Genomic DNA, 16,534 nt, shown 5'->3' with positions numbered 1-16,534 from the left:
CTGTTTCTGTTCTCTGTGTTGCTTCCATAATCCCTTTTTAGTATCCCTGCACCTAACAAATAAGTTTCTGTATCCTCATCTAAGTTTATTTCTGGGGAATCCCAATTATATCATGTCCATTTGCCAATAAAATGAGATCACTTCTATTTCAAATTCTTTCTAGCACCAGGTGAATCTCTTAGCATATATTTCAATTTTTAATACGTGCTCACTTCAGCAGCACATATACTAAAATTGGAATGATACAGAAAAGATTAGCATGGTCCCTGCACAAGGATGACATGTAAATTCGTGAAGCGTTCCATATTTAAAAAAAAAAGAGAAAAATTTTAATACCATTCTCTTGCAACAGATAGATACAATAAGGTTTTGTGAGGTAGTTGGCAAAATAACAAAACTGATAAAGTATATAAAGTCAGTGGAGAAATGGACACGTCAGATCATTAAATTAGGGCTGTGTAGTGGCTCGGAGGCACTCTCAGCAGCACATGCCTTGCATGCACGAGTCTCCTTGTTGCAAAATTTGCAGTAAAATTAACTCATGTATTCCAGGACAATAACACCCTACCCTCTGAGATATTATATAAATATTTAGCAGAATAATACCATCATAACTGTTTTGTATTTTGGGTCTGGGGACTAGCCATCCTCACGGGCAACACCTTACTTAATGTGCAGCTAGAGACCCATTGACTCTGAGAACTGTTGGCCACACAGTGACATTGGGGTTTACTCCTGGCATGGTGCTCAGGGACAATGTGGAGTTGGGGACCAAACCTGGGCTTCATAACAGCAAAGCATGTGTTTCAAGTCCTTTGAACTATCTCCCTGGCACAAATATCCACTTTGTATAGAGAAAAACTCTGACTTTATGGACATATAAAAGTCTGTGTCTTAAATCAATTGGCAGTAGTAAGTCAGATAATGTTATCACCAAATGGACTTACTAGAAAATGCTCCAACATGATAAAAAATGGTGGTGGGAAGGTTGCACTGGTGAAGGGATGTATACTTTTTATGACTGAAACCCAACTACAAACAAAAAGTCACTCAATACCAATACCTTTTTTGTTTGTTTGTTTGTTTTTGGGTCACACCTGGCTCCTGACTCTATGCTCAGAAATCACTCTTGGCAGGCTCAGGGGACCATGTGGGATGCTGGGATTTGAACTACCATCCTTCTGCATGCAAGGCAAATGCCCCACCTCCATGCTATCTCTCCGGCCCACCAATACCTCTTAAGTTTTAAGTTTATAACCATCATACTGACCAACTGGAGGCTTTCTTATTTATTATCACTTTATTTCCTATTATTTTTAGTTTTTATTAAATCACTATGAATTACAAAGTCATAAAGTTATTTATGGTTTAGTTTCAGGTGTACTGTATTCCAATTAGTCTTTCATTGGTGCCCACTTCCCCAATATCCCTGGCTTCCCTCCTGTCCCTCAGCCTGCCTCTAGAGCAGGTATTTCTTTCTTCTTCTTTCCTTTTATTTCCCTTTTAGGACTGTGGTTTACAATACTTTTATTGATATGTTTTCAGACATATCACTTTACCATTTATCAGTACCTGATCCTAGTCCAAAGTGATCCCTTTCTTCTATAACTGTTTCTGGTTCCTTTCCTGACTTACCCTCTTTCTTTCCCAACTGGCAAGCTTCTTACTAAGGACCAATTCTTCTGTTCTTTGTTTCTATTGCCTTTGGGTGTTAACCCTTTCTTTATATCCCATATATGAGTGAGATAAGTCTGTGTCTGTCCCTTTCTCTTTGAATCATGTCTTTTTATATTTTGTTTTTGAGCCACACCCAGTGGGGTTCAGGGGTTATCCTGGCTCTGAGCTCAGAAATCGCTCCTGGAAGGCTAGGGGGACCCGATAGGATGCTGGGGATTAAACCTGACTCTGTCCCAGCCGGCAGCATACAAGGCAAATGCCCTGCTGCTGTGCTATCACTCTGGCCCCTGTCTGAATTATTTCTTTCAGCATGATACTCTCCAGGTCCATCCATGTAGTAGCTAATTTAATAATTTCATATTTTCTTAAAGTATTATTCCATTGTGCATATGTACTATAGTTTTCTTTATCCAGTCATCTGTTCTTGGACATTTGCTTTGTTTCCAGATTTTGACTATTATCAATAGTGATGTAATGAACATAGGAATGCAGATACTTTCTGTACTGTGTTTTGAGGTTCTTGGGGACATATTTCCAGGAATGGAATTGCTGGGTCCTATGGAAGCTCAATTCCTAATTCTTTGAGGAATATTAATATTCCCTTGCAGATTCACCAGTAGTGAATGAGGGTCTCTTCCTCCTGTAGATAATCAACCTTAAGCACACACCCTGTTTTAACACCCAGAACACACACCCTGTTTTCCCTATTTCCCTGACCCTTTCTTCCCTAAATTAGAAGCACACACATTGTTTTAATCCCTTCTCACATCCTATCTGATTGGCTGACATGGAGTCCACACCCTACTCTCCCTTTTCACCTAAAATAAATGGAGTTACTCTCTCAAAGAGGCTTCTTTGTGAGATGATTTGACCTCACCAGTGACTTCTACATCTTGGGATTTGACCTTACCAGCTTAATTTACACCTCCTAGCCCCCTCCCGATCTATGCCAACACTGATTGCCATTCTTTGTGATGACTTCTAGTTCAACTGGTGAATGTTAAGGTGGTCTTTAAGTAAAATAGGGGGTAGTGAAAATAAGTCTTATTGGTAAATTAGTAAATTATGAGATATGTGTGCTTGTGGTATGTTTAAAATGTCATTTTTAGGGCCAGAGAGATAGCTCAATAGGCTTTGCATTTAGGAGGCAGGGATTGATCTCAGGCACTACAAACTTTGTTAAGCACTGCCAAAAGTGGCCACTGAACACCAAGCCAATAGGAGACTCTGAGTACTACTGTGGCAATAAATACACATACAATTAATTAATAAATACATATATGTGTTTCATTTTACTTGTCCACAACTAAAATGTTTTGAATGTAATCTCAGAAATAAGAAATGCTGCACATTTTAGAATATCATAGACAATATAATCAACTATTAAAAATAAGATTTGATCTTGTAAGAGTTTTGTTTTACCTGATTTTTGATTTTTTGTGGGGTAGTTTTTGGCCACACCTGGCAGTGCTGAAGGATTACTCTTGACTCACCCTCTGGGATCATACCTGGCAGTGCTTGGGGGACCCTACAGAATGCTGGGAATTGAATCCAGGTCAGCCATGTACAACATAAGCTCTCTACTCACTGTACTGTTGCATCAGACCCTTCCTATTTTATGTTTTATTTTTGGTAAAATTATAGTAAATTTTAGGTCTGAACACTGGGTTCAGAAATTATTTATAGATATCTTTGGTGGCAAAGAATTTTTTTGGAAAATACTCTTTATAAGTTATTTACTTTGGACAATTAATTCTGTCTATTGGTTGTTTAACTTACCCAGAGTGGTCCCCCCCTTTATACCTTCCATATTGCAAATTTCTATGAAATATAAATCTCCATCCTCTAAAGATAGAACTTTTTTGTTTATTTTGGTTTATATTAAAAGACTCTATATGAGTTTCTTTAAGATCATCTGTCTTCCCCATGACAAATTATGTGCAGTGGTATGAAATCTGAAGACAATTCATTTCTTCCATTAACTGGCTCTGGAGGGTTGTCTCTTTAAGACCCCTTTGCCCACTGCAACTCTAAGTTAAACGCTCAATTTGAAAATCCAGAGAAGATAAGTGTTGCGGAGCACTCCTGCTTTCTGACACTGTAGTGATCTGGGGTGGAAAACCTTCACAGAGCATTAAGAATTCAGGACAGGTAGTTTAAGAGGTCTTCTAAAAAAGTTTGAGTTCAAATAGGTTCTTTTCTTTGTTGATCTTTGTGAAGCCAGCCACCCCCAAAGCTAGTAGCAGAAGGGCTCGTTCTTTTTGTAAATGGAATGACCTGATTTTTATCTGTAGTTGGATTCCAGTAGGAGGTATGATGTCATTCCAACCACTGGCCAGAACACTTCTTGCTTAATGAGCACTCTGAGTTTACTGGCAGCCAAGAAGGCCTTTGTTTACTGTGCTTTGAAACAGAGGTCAAAGTTCCTCTTTTACTGGCTTTAAGGAAGAAAGGGAGGACTTCCTATCCAGCCCTTGTCCCTAAGTAAGCTGCAGACTTACGCAGACAGATAAATAGAATAGGCTCCAAAGGTCATAAAGTTTAAGAGGTCAATGAGGAGTAAAAAGGAGAGAGGAGGTGGGAGAGAAAGAGAGAGAGAGAAGAGAGACAGACAGACAGACAGAGAGACAGAGAGAGACAGAGACAGAGAGACTGAGACAGAGAGACTGAGACAGAGACAAAGAGAGACAGAACAGATAGAGACAGAGAGGAGGGAGAGAGAGAAGAGATAAAGAGAGGAAGGAAGAGAGGGAAGGAAGAGAAGAAGAGAAGGAAGGGAAAGAGAGAGGAGGGAGTGAAAGAGATGGGAGAGAGAGGATGGAGAGAGAAAGGAGAGGAAGGAGAGAGATTTAAAAAGGGATGAGAGGGGGATCTTGAGTAAAGGAGGTCAATTATATGATGAAGGATAGAAGTAAGATATTCAGTGAAAATAATGTATCATTTTATTGATCTATTAACAGCAAAAGTTTATGATGCTATGTATTTGAAGCACATCAGTGTGATAAACCAATGCTATTTTAATTTCATGCTACCCTCAACCCCACCCCCCACTACCACCTTTCTGCCTCCTAATTATATGGCATTAATCATGATGATCTCACCCCACAAGGGAACTAGTTTCGGGCCAGGTATCCTAAGGCAGGTGTGTGCCATTCTCCTACCCCCAGCTTCCCTTATTCAGCTGTCAGAGCAGTTGTGGAGTGACTTGGATGACCTCCACCCCCTGGCAGCTGTTGAATTATGTTCTGTGAGTGGAAATAGAGCTTCAGAATTCTGGCTACTAACTATTGCAGCAATAGCAGTACTAGAAGAAAAGAAAAAATATTGTGGGTTGATTTCTACTTTTGATGCATAGTAAATTATCCATTAGGCAAAAAGGCTGAGTATTAAGGAAAACACAATGAAGCCTATTCTCCAATTGAAATAGTTTAAGTCCTCTGATAATTCTTCTTCTTATAAAACAATTTTATTACGACAGTTGACATACAAGGAAACATAAATGATTAAATCTTCCCTTTGATATGTTTTGATACATGAACATATTGTGAAAATTCATTGCCATAATCAGTATCATCATCCCCCAAAGCTTCCTCTTGTCTCTTGGTAACTCCTTTCCAAAGCCTGTTCTTCCCCCAGGCAACTACATCTGCTTGCTGTCACTGAGGATTAGTTTGGATTTCTGAGAGTTTTATGTTAGTGCAGTTGTACATCATATAGTCTTTTCATGTCTGGCGGCTTTCATTTAGCTGATCCATGTTTTGGAGATGTCTCATTGGATAATTCTTTTCATTGTTAGGCAGTATTCTATTTGTGCAATATACTGTTCTTTGCCTATATCTTCTGATGAACATTTGGGTGTTTTCTGGCTGTGAATGGTTAATAGTAAAGCTACAATGAATACAAGTACACAAATTTTGGTATGGACAGATACTTTCATTTCCCTTGCATAAATACTTCAAATTGAAATGGCTTTACCATATGGTGTGGCATATCTAAATAGCAAAACACCCACATAACTGCTCTCTAAAGTTACTCTATTTTATAGTCCCACCAACAGTGCATGAGGTTTCCAGTTCTTTCAAATCCTCACCAAGGATTGGTATGGTCAGTTTTGAATATTTTTTTAATACATGCATTTGAACTATTATAATGTGTCTTTAACTCTCATTTTCTTATTTATTAACTGCAATAAATCAATATCTTTATCTGTGTTTGTAATTTTTATGTATTTTTTGTGGAGTATGTGAGGAGATATTGGGCCACACTCTGTGGTGCTCAATTGTTATTCCTTGCAGTGCTCAGGGCACTGTATGTGTTGCTGAGGATTAAACTAGGCATATGCAATGCAAGTGCCTAACTTGTAGTGTCTCTGTGGTTTCTTTTTGTCCATTCAAAAAGTGAAATTGTGGAGCTGAAGCGATAGCACAGCGATAAGGAATTTATCTTGCAGGCGGCCAACGCAGGACAGACCCCAGTTTGAATCCAGCATCCCATATGGTTCCCGAGCCTACCAGCAGGGACTTCAGAGCGAAAAGCCAGGAGTAACTCCTGAGCGACGCTAGGTGTGGCCCAAAAAACACCCCCCCAAAAAAGGGGTTTGTTTTTATTATTATTATTGTTGTTGTTGTTGTTGTTGTTTGTTTTGAGTCACATCCCGCAATTTTCAGGGGTTACTCCTGGATCCACACTCAGAAATCGCTCCTGGCAGGCTCCGAGGACCATATGGAATGCCGGGATTCGAACCAATGACCTTCTGCACGGAAGGCAAATGCCTTACCTCCATGCTATCTCTCCGGCCCCATATGATTTTTGAAAGTACTTAAATATTCTTTATGTAGGTCCTTTATAATATATTATGAAATATTTTTTTTATCTGTGCCTTGCTTTTTCATTTCTTGGGACCTACAGCGACTGTTTGTAGGAATCACTCCTGGAATCACATCTAGGAATCATATGGGATACAGGGGATTGGACCCAGGTGAGCCATACACAAGGTAAGTACCCTACCTACTATCCTATTGTTCTGGCCCCTTTGTTTTTCATTTTTTCAATCGTATCTTTTGAAAGATAGAAAATTTTAATGGATGTACATGAAATCTATTATGCTGAATGAAATAATTCAGAGGGAGAGAGAAAGACACAGAATAGTCTCACTCATTTATGGGTCTTAAAAAAAATAAAAAAAACATTCTTGCAATAATTTTCAGAGACAAAAGAGAGAAGGGCTGGAAGTTCCAGCTCACTACATGAAGCTCACCACAAAGTGATGAGTGCAGTTAGAAAAATAATTACATTAAGAACTATCATAACAATGTGAATGAATGAGCGATGTAGAAAGCCTGTCTAGAGTACAGGTGGGGGTGAGGTACGGAGGAGGGAGATTTGGGACATTAGTGATGGGAATGTTGCTCTGGTGAAGGGGATGTTCTTTACATGACTGAAACCCAACCACAATCATGTTTGTAATCAAGGTGCTTAAATAAAGATATTAATTAAAATATATAATTTTGACCTTTTTAATATACTGGATTAAACTAAAAAAAAGAAAATTTAACTTATCAAAATTCCTGAAAATATTTCTTTTTTTTTAAGTTTATTTTATTTTATTTTAATTTTGTTTTTTGGGCCACACCCTACAGCGCTCAGGGGTTCCTTTGGGCTCTGTGCTTACAAATCACTCCTGGCAGGCTCAGAGGATCATATGGGACGCCAGGGATCAAATCCAGGTTCGTCCTGGACAGCTGCATGTAAGGCAAAGGCCCTACCCCTGTGCTATCGCTACGGCCCCCATTCCTGGTAATATTTCTGTGTGTGTGTGTGTGTGTGTGTGTTTTCTGGGTCACACCCAGCAGTGCTCAGGGGTTTTTCCTGGCTCCGTGCTCAGAAATTGCTTCTGGCAGGCACGGGGACCATATGGGACGCCGGGATTCGAACCGATGACCTTCTGCATGAAAGGTAAACGCCTTACCTCCATGCTATCTCTCCAGCCCCCCCACCCCGGTAATATTTCTAAAAGACTGGGACACTATCTAGATGAAGAGACACTTGGCATAATTTGAAGTGTCTTTTCAAATTTATGACCTGATTTTAAAATATGGCCTGACAAGTTATTTCCTGATCAAATCTTATTACTAGAATGATTAAATAACTCTAAGATCTCCAAATTTTATTACATACCTACTTATTTCTAGCGAAATTTGATCAAGCAAAATGTTAAAGCCCAAGGAAATGTGGACTGAAGCAGAAAAAGCATGTGGTGGAGATATTTTTGAAAATGGAGCGCCAAAAAAAGCTAAAGCCACTAAGCTGAGCTCAGGGTTTGTGTCTGAGGAGAGCACTTTGTCTTCAACCACAGGGGTTAGAGTTTAGAAAGACTCTAATCAGGCAGAAAAGAGAATGTTTCTTGTTCTGATCTCTGGGAAGGAGTGAGTCACGGCTCTCACTGCTAAAGCAGGCACTGGGACCGCTGCTATGTCAGGAAAAAGTTTCCACATGCCTCCCTCAGGAGCCAGAGTCTTACTATTTTAAATTATAACTCAGGTGAAGGGTCAGGCCTAGACTGAAATCATAGAAATAGTGGTTAACAATATCAGTACAATGCTCCCTAGAGCTGTGTCTATAATAGTACTACCTATAAACTATTGGCTATCCTGTGAGCATAGAGGTGAGATGTTAGTGTCTCACCTTAGGAAATGAAGAAACATGTACAGAAATACTTCATGTGCTATACTGATTGACTTTCTAACTTCATGTTCTGTGTTCTTCATCCTTGTCCTTGTTCGTGGCACCGATATAGATTCATTTTTCCACCTTGTTAGGAGGTCTTTGTATGGGGTATGTTGGATTCCTGGATCCTGCTCTACTCAGTCTTCATTCTCCCACCTTTGGGTGTGGTCTGTTCCTTTCTAATAAATAAATACTTTGGGTTGCAAGAAAAAATGCTCTCTTGAATTTCCGGACTTCCCACTGCACTTCCTGCTTCTTAGGAGCTGAAGGCTTACAAGTGTTGGAATTCCTGAACCTGTTCTGTTTCTTCCTCTTTAGTGTGTGTGTCTGTGTGTGTGTGTGTCTGTGTGTGTGTCTGTGTCTGTGTGTCTGTGTGTGTGTGTATTACTTTCTGCATCAATATTTGCTTCCAGACCCTTGTTTCTCCAGTGTCCTGGCTTTGGAACCCGAGGCCTAATTCTAACAGGGGCAGAGAGTTCAATACTCCCATTGCAACTCCAAGCAACTCTCTGAAAGTCCAGAGGTAACTTTTTGTAGCGTTCAACTGGAATAGTCAGTGTTCTGAGGCTATGCAGTACTGCTTGAGTTTAGTGGTATTGGGGAGGAGGTATTTGATTGAGGAGGGATTGGGTTTCACTCAGGCAAAGTATACACTTCTGCCCTTGGAGTTTTTTTCTGAGCTCCTGAGTGTACTTCTACGTAAGTATCTTTTGTCTATTTCTTGGTTAATTCTGTTCAGTGAAGTGGGGAAGAAGTTTAACAGAAGCAAACTTGCCTTGCATCTTTGAGCTTCTAGATTCAGTTTCCAGTGCTGCAGAACAAAGAATAGAATAAGAGGTGCCACAAGGATGTGCTCTGTGCCAGCTCAGGACTGTCTGATGCATCTTAATAAAAGCTCTTTTGTGTTTCCCCTCCCCTTGCCCCCAGCCCACAATCAAGGCCTCAGTCACTGGCACAAGTGCTGCCTCAGGGCTTACACTCTAGGGAAGAACCAAGTTAGACATCTGCCATCCTCACTAGACTGGAAGCCCTTGTTGGATACTAGTGGCTAGCTGTTTCTTGATATATGTTTGCTGATGAGGGAATGGAGCATTTTCTATTCCTGCCCCAATGAAGCCTTTGATTGCAAATGCAGACAGATAAACACACAGTCAGCACCCAGGTAACTGAGGGACTGTGCCAGTTCAATGATTCCCAAAGGGACATGGTCAGACTAACTCCAAAGATAACAGAGATTGTGATTCTGGGAACAACCTGTAATCTTGTTACCAGAATGATTCAGTCTTTATGTAGATTTGAGAAGTTTGAAACCTATGGACAGAAATTCTGATCACAAGACTGTGGGCAAGGCCTCCTGTAGAACCTGTATCACAGTCATAAAGGAAAAGAAGTCAGGAATTTTCCTCAGGAATATCCTTTCAAAGAATCATCTTTCTTATTGCTGATGCTTATAGAATGTCTGGCTGTTGCTATGTTGTTCTTTACAAGTATTAATTCACTTAGTCACCAAATAAGATAATCAATGAATCACCAAGAACAGAGAGAAGTGACACCACATGTCTTCTGATATAGCTCAAAGGACAGTGTTCATCATTTAGCAAACTATTATTTTTCATTGTAGTAAAAAAACGCAATAGAAAAATGACCAATCCCAACCACATACCAGTATATTAATAGTACATATATCATATACAAAAGATCTTTCAAATGTGTTCACCTGGCAAGACTTAACTCTAGCCATCAAACAACCACTACCTTCTTGACCCTTCCTCCAGTCCCCAGCAACCAGCATTCTTCTTTTTGGCTGTAGGAGTTTGACTACTGTCATTTACTTATATAAGCAGAGTTCTATGCTATACCTTCTTTAGCAGCTTTACCCAGAAGAATGTATGCAAGTGTTATTGATTTGGCAGAGTATCTTCCTTTTCCTTTTGTTGTGGTGTTCAGAAGTCATTTAGTTGGAGTGCTTAGACCACTGGGTGCAGTGTAGTGCCCAGGATTTAGCCCTTGGTCTTGCTGTTCTCAGGCTTACAGGACAGGAGGTTTTGCTACTAAGCCATATAAGGATTCCAGAATTTCCTTCCATTTTTAGGCAGAATAATATTCCATTGCTACATAGACTATATTTTTATTCATTTGCATGTGGATAGATTCTTAAAATGTTTCCACCTCTTGACTATTATGAATAATTTGGCAATAAATGAATATGCTAGAATAGAGTGATAGCTCACTGGGCTGGACTGCATGATTTGCACATAGGAGTTCTGGGTTTTATCTTCAGCACTTGAACTTTGTTGTTTTCTTCCCAACAGGCCTATGACTATGTCCTGCAGAGGCCACTTTTTTCTCTCTCCTGTCTGATTTCTGCTTTCTGAACTACTCTTCCCATTTTCATCACCTTCACTAAGGAAATTATTGTATAGTTATTCATTCCAAGACACTAAATGTGCACTAATCATGTATCTTTCTGAAATAAAGATATTTGTAGTTAAAAAAATATATACACCACAGGACTTGAAAAATATTTTTTCCAAAGAAGATATACAAATAAATAAGATGTATACTGGACATCACTAATTGTTGGGGAAACACAAATAAAAATCAAAAGATAATATTAATATTTCATGTCTGTTAAGATGATCATTAGAAAAGTATAAACACAAGATAACAAGTAGTGGTGAGGACATAGAAAAACTGGAATCTTTGTTGTAGAAATGTTAAGCTGACACAACCAGGATGATAGAGTTGCACCTCTTTAATCGGCTACTTTAATTATTTTATTAAATAATTAAAAATAGAATTACACCCCACTTCTGAGTAAACACTTAAAAGAATTTGAACCATGGCCCAAAGAGATACTTGCATATTAATGTATGTTTGTGTCACAACTGGCAGTGCTTGGGAGAACTCATGGCTATATGCTTGGTGGTCACCTCTCATGGTACTCAGTCACTTCCATCAGTCATTATGATGTTCCGTAAGGTAGGAAGAAGGTTCTCAGAAATGGCTTACTCTACAAAACCCAAAAGGGAGAGAGAGAAATAGAATAGTACAGATTTTAGCTGGGAAACCATAATATTTAAATTGATATTTGGGACAGAGCTGCCTTCCAGTCCTTATCCTTAAGTCAAAAGGTAGGATTTTAGTACACAGAACTCATTTGCAAGGTGTTGAGGCCTTTCCTTCCATGTCCCAGAAAGACACTCCCAGGGTTCAGACAACCCCACAGCCCTTCCTACTACCCCTCAGCCCCACCAGAAGATTCCTTTAGACTCAGGAGCAGGGGTTCACTGAGCTGACCTGGCCAGACCTCAACCACAGGTTTCAAACTCATCTTGATGACTGACCCACATGGGCTTGATCCAAAGGGATCATAAGCCCTTCTCTGGGTATCTGCCATGTTCCTCACCATGCACCTGTATATTTCACTTATTCCATCCCTAGTTTTATTTACTTTATTTTCTATTACTCTCACTAAGATTTTCAGTACTATTATGATGATAAAGATTATTTTTGTATTGTTTCTAATATTAGGTTTTAAATTTTTCACCATTTATGGCCTTGACTATGTTAATTATTTTTATTCTATTAATTTAATTCTAGGGGCTGTAGCAGTGGTGTAAGCAGAAGGGTGTTTGTCTTGCATGTGGCTGACCTAGGATGGTGTCCCATATGGTCCCCCAAGCCAGAAGCTATTTTTGAATGCATAGCCAGGAGTAACCCCTGAGTCTCACTGGATGTGGCCCAAAAACCAAAAAAAAATTTTTAATTCTAGTTTCCTGGCATTTTTATCTTGTAAAGATGTTCAATTTTTTTTTTTTTTAATTTTGGCCTTAGGTCTTACTTCTAACTCTGTGCTCAGGCATCACTACTGGTGGGATTCAGAAATCAAACCTGAGTTGTCTTTGTGAGAGGCAATCTCTCTACCTTTTGTACTATCATTATGGTCCCAACATATTGAACAATATGTTCAATATTTTTGTGCATCAATTGGGACTTTCATATTTTTGGTTTACTCATTTCGTTAATGTGGTATAGTTTGTTGATTGATTTTTGTACGTTGAACCACTATAGCAATAAAAAAACCATTGGTAATAATGTATAGTTATTTTAGTAAGGTTTTAGTTTGTAACTGTTTGTTGAAATTTTTTTACATTAAAATAAATCAAGAGGGCCGGGTAGGTGGCGCTGGAGGTAAGGTGTCTGCCTTACAAGCGCTAGCCAAGGAAGGACCGCGGTTCGATCCCCCGGCGTCCCATATGGTCCCCCCAAGCCAGGGGCGATTTCTGAGCACATAGCCAGGAGTAACCCCTGAGCATCAAACGGGTGTGGCCCAAAAACCAAAAAAAAAAAAAAAATAAATAAATAAAATAAAATAAAATAAAATAAAATAAATCAAGAATATTGACCTGTACTTTCCTTTATAGAACATTTGATTTTATTAACAGGAAAATGCTAACCTCATCGAACAAATTTAGAAGTATTGTCACCTTCAATTTTTGGGAAGTAGTTTAGAAGGATTGAATAATTCTTAATTTTAATGTTTGATAGGTTCTTTAATGAAGATATTTGGTTCTTCATATTTTTTAGTTGGAAGATTTTGAGTTAGCAATCTAATATTATTATTTTGGTGGGTGGAGCCACACCTGGTGGCACTCAGGGTTACTCCTGGCTCTGGGATCAGAAATCACTCCTGGGCCCAGAGAGATAGCACAGCGGCGTTTGCCTTGCAAGCAGCTGATCCAGGACCAAAGGTGGTTGGTTCGAATCCCGGTGTCCCATATGGTCCCCCATGCTTGCCAGGAGCTATTTCTGAGCAGACAGCCAGGAGTAACCCCTGAGCACCGCTGAGTGTGGCCCAAAAACCAAAAACCAAAAACCAAAAAAAAAAAAAAAAAAAAAAAAAAAAAGAAAGAAATCACTCCTGGCAAACTCAGGGGACCATTTGGACACTGAGAATTGAATGAGGAGCAGCTGTGTGCATGGCGAATGCCCTACCCACTGAACTATGGCTTTGGCCATAATAATCTAATATTCTTTTATTAGTTATAAAATTTCTTCATAGTTTTATTTGTTCATGACTTAATTTTGATAGGTTGTATGTTTCTAGTAATTTGTCTACTTACTTTAGACTTTCCAGGTTGTTGATGAATATATTCTTAATAATCTATTACGATTTAAAATTTTGTAATATCAGTTATAATAGCTTCTTTTTTCTAATTTTTATTAAATTCATTTTTGTTCTTTTTTTGTTTTGTTTTGTTTTGTTTTTGTTTTTGGGCCACACCGGGCGTTGCTCAGGGGTTACTCCTGGCTGTCTGCTCAGAAATAGCTCCTGGCAGGCATGGGGGACCATATGGGACACCGGGATTCAAACCAACCACCTTAGGTCCTGGATAGGCTGCTTGCAAGGCAAACACTGCTGTGCTCTCTCTCCGGGCCCTCATTTTTGTTCTTACTCGAACTTAGTGTAAATTTTCATGAGCATTTAAAAGTCAGTTCTTTTTTGATCTTATAACTTCTAAAATAATTTATTACTTTATTTTCTGCTAACTTTGGATTTAGGGTGTTGTTCTGTTTCTAGTTTATTGGTGTGTAAAGTTAGGCTGTTGATTTGAGATTAATGCTTTGATGCTCAGGGGTTACTCCTGGCTAAGCACTCAGAAATTGCCCCTCGCTTGAGGGAACCATATGGGACACTGGGGGATCAAACCGCGGTCCTTCCTTGGCTAGCGCTTGCAAGGCAAACATCTTACCTCTAGCGCCACCTCTCCGGCCCCAATTTGAGTTTTTTTTTTTAATTTTTATTTTGATCATAGTGGTTTACATAGTGTTGACAATAATATTTTAGGTACATATTTACATAAAATCAGGGGGGATTCCCATCACCAAATTGTCCTCCCTACACCTCCGTTTCTGTCCTACCTCCCATTTCCTCTTCCCTCACCCCAGGGCGGCTAGAATATGTGGTCCCCTCTGTATCTAACCCACAACTTAGTAGTCTTGCACCTGTTTGGTCTTGATGCCTCCCTTAGTTCCCCCCTCTAACTGGAGGCAGGACTAGCTAGTTCAAGTTGCGTGGTTTTGTTTGAAAAAGAGAAAAGTAATAAACTGGGGTAAGGGTCTAATACACGGAAACTGGGCGGAATCCTTCTAGAGGCTCTCATCATCGATTTGAGAGATGGAGAAAAAGAAGGTGAAACACTCCACCAGTACCAAAAGAAGTGTCAAATATCCAGTGAGGGCTCGAGCTATATCGATAAGCACCACAAAAAAAAAAAAAAAAAAAAAAAAGACGGGCCGGCGAGGTGGCGCTAGAGGTAAGGTGTATGCCTTACAAGCGCTAGCCAAGGAAAGGACCATGGTTCGATCCCCTGGCGTCCCATATGGTCCCCCAAGCCAGGGGCAATTTCTGAGCGCGTAGCCAGGAGTAACCCCTGAGCATCTAACGGGTGTGGCCCGAAAAAACAAACAAAAAAAGACAAACAAACAAACAAAAAGACAAACAAAAACAAACAAACAAAAAACACGCCATGGGCTTGAAATAAAAATATGAAACGCTTCACGAATTTGCGTGTCATCCTTGCGCAGGGGCCATGCTAATCTTCTCTGTATCGTTCCAATTTTAGTATATGTGCTGCCGAAGCGAGCACTTGAGTTTTTTTTTAATTTTTATTTTAATTTTCACTTTTTTGTTTTTGTTTTTGGATCACACCCGGCGGCACTCAGGGGTTACTTTTGGCTCTGTGCTCAGAAATAGTTTTTGGCAGTTTCTAGAGACCTTATGGAATGCTGGGATTCGAACCACCTTCTGTCCTGGGTTGGCTGCGTGCAAGGCAAACGCCCTATCGCAGTGCTATCTCTCTGGCCCCATGATTTGGGATTATTTTTATCTTTTAATATAGGCATTTACTTTTTATCAGTTTCCTACATAGCATTGTCTTAATTATGTCACATAGTTTTTAGTTTGTGGCGAGTGGCCACACCCAGTGATGCTATGGGGTCACTCCTGACTCTATACTTAGGAATTACTCCTGGTGGTGCTAGGGCGTGTCATATGGGATGCCAGGGATCAAACCCAGTTTGGGTGCATGCAAGGCAAGTGCTTTAGTTGCTATACTATCTCTCCAGCTCCAAACCTAAGTTTTGCAACATTGTGTTTTTGCTTTCATTTGGTTGAAGACATTTTATAATATTTATTGTGATTATTCTTTAACCTATTGATTGTGCAAAAAATATATTGTTGAGTTGGGGATTGGAACATATATATGAAAATTCTATATAAAATAATACCATTGAACAAAAAGCAAACTATGTAATTGGATATATTATTTATATATAAAAATAATCCCATTGTTCACAGACTCACATATATGTATGAATAATATATATTATAACTACATATATAGTTGGATCTGTGCTCAGTGAAATGGAGAACATGTTTATGGGTGGCCTGGGTTCAATCACTGGTATTACAAGTTCTCTTGAGTTTGTTATACCTGAGTACCAACAGGTATGAAACCCCAAAAAGCCTCCAAATATATATGTATTGTTCTATTGCTACATATTTATAGAGTTTCAGCTTTCCTTCTATTAATTTCTACTTATATTCCATTGTGACTAGAAAAGATACTCAATATAAGTTAATCTTAAATGTATTAAGATACTCTTTGTGGGCTAATATATGATCTATCCTGAATATTTTGTAGCATTATTTAATAATTTTTGTGGTTTGGGCTATTGGACCACACATACAAGACTAATGTTCTGCCAATGACCTAGATCTCTAGCTAGCCCTGGAGAAAATTTCTTGAATATTTGGGAAGAATGTATATTCTACTTTTGTTGGGTGGAGCCCTGTGTTAAGTCCAATTGGTAATTCATGCTATTTAAGTCCTCCGATTGCTTAATGATCTTTAATCTGTTGTCTTTACCCATCATTGAAATTGAACTATTATATCAATTGCAAACAAAAGTCTATGCTTTGTTTTATTTTTCAATCACACTTATCAGTGTTGAGGGTTTACTCCTGGGTTTACACTCAGGACTTACTCCTGGTACTGCTCAAGAGAACATATGGGGTGGTAGGAATTGAACCTAGGTCTGCTACATGCAAAACAAAAACCTTACT

At 39.1% G+C, this 16,534-nt stretch overlaps 2 non-coding genes across 2 annotated transcripts; one reads left to right on the top strand and one right to left on the bottom strand.

Annotated features, from left to right (window-relative positions):
* Positions 1 to 204: 204 nt before the first annotated feature.
* LOC126008476 (U6 spliceosomal RNA) lies at positions 205 to 311 on the top strand. Its single transcript, XR_007495805.1, has one exon. It is a non-coding gene; the product is annotated as a U6 spliceosomal RNA (small nuclear RNA).
* A 14,638-nt stretch (positions 312 to 14,949) lies between these two features.
* LOC126008247 (U6 spliceosomal RNA) lies at positions 14,950 to 15,056 on the bottom strand. The gene has a single exon (XR_007495587.1). It is a non-coding gene; the product is annotated as a U6 spliceosomal RNA (small nuclear RNA).
* Between the last annotated feature and the right edge of the window lie 1,478 nt (positions 15,057 to 16,534).

Source organism: Suncus etruscus, chromosome 4 (assembly GCF_024139225.1).
Source record: "Suncus etruscus isolate mSunEtr1 chromosome 4, mSunEtr1.pri.cur, whole genome shotgun sequence".
NCBI classification, from domain to species: domain Eukaryota; kingdom Metazoa; phylum Chordata; class Mammalia; order Eulipotyphla; family Soricidae; genus Suncus; species Suncus etruscus.
This window is presented reverse-complemented; position numbering and strand designations above follow the sequence as displayed.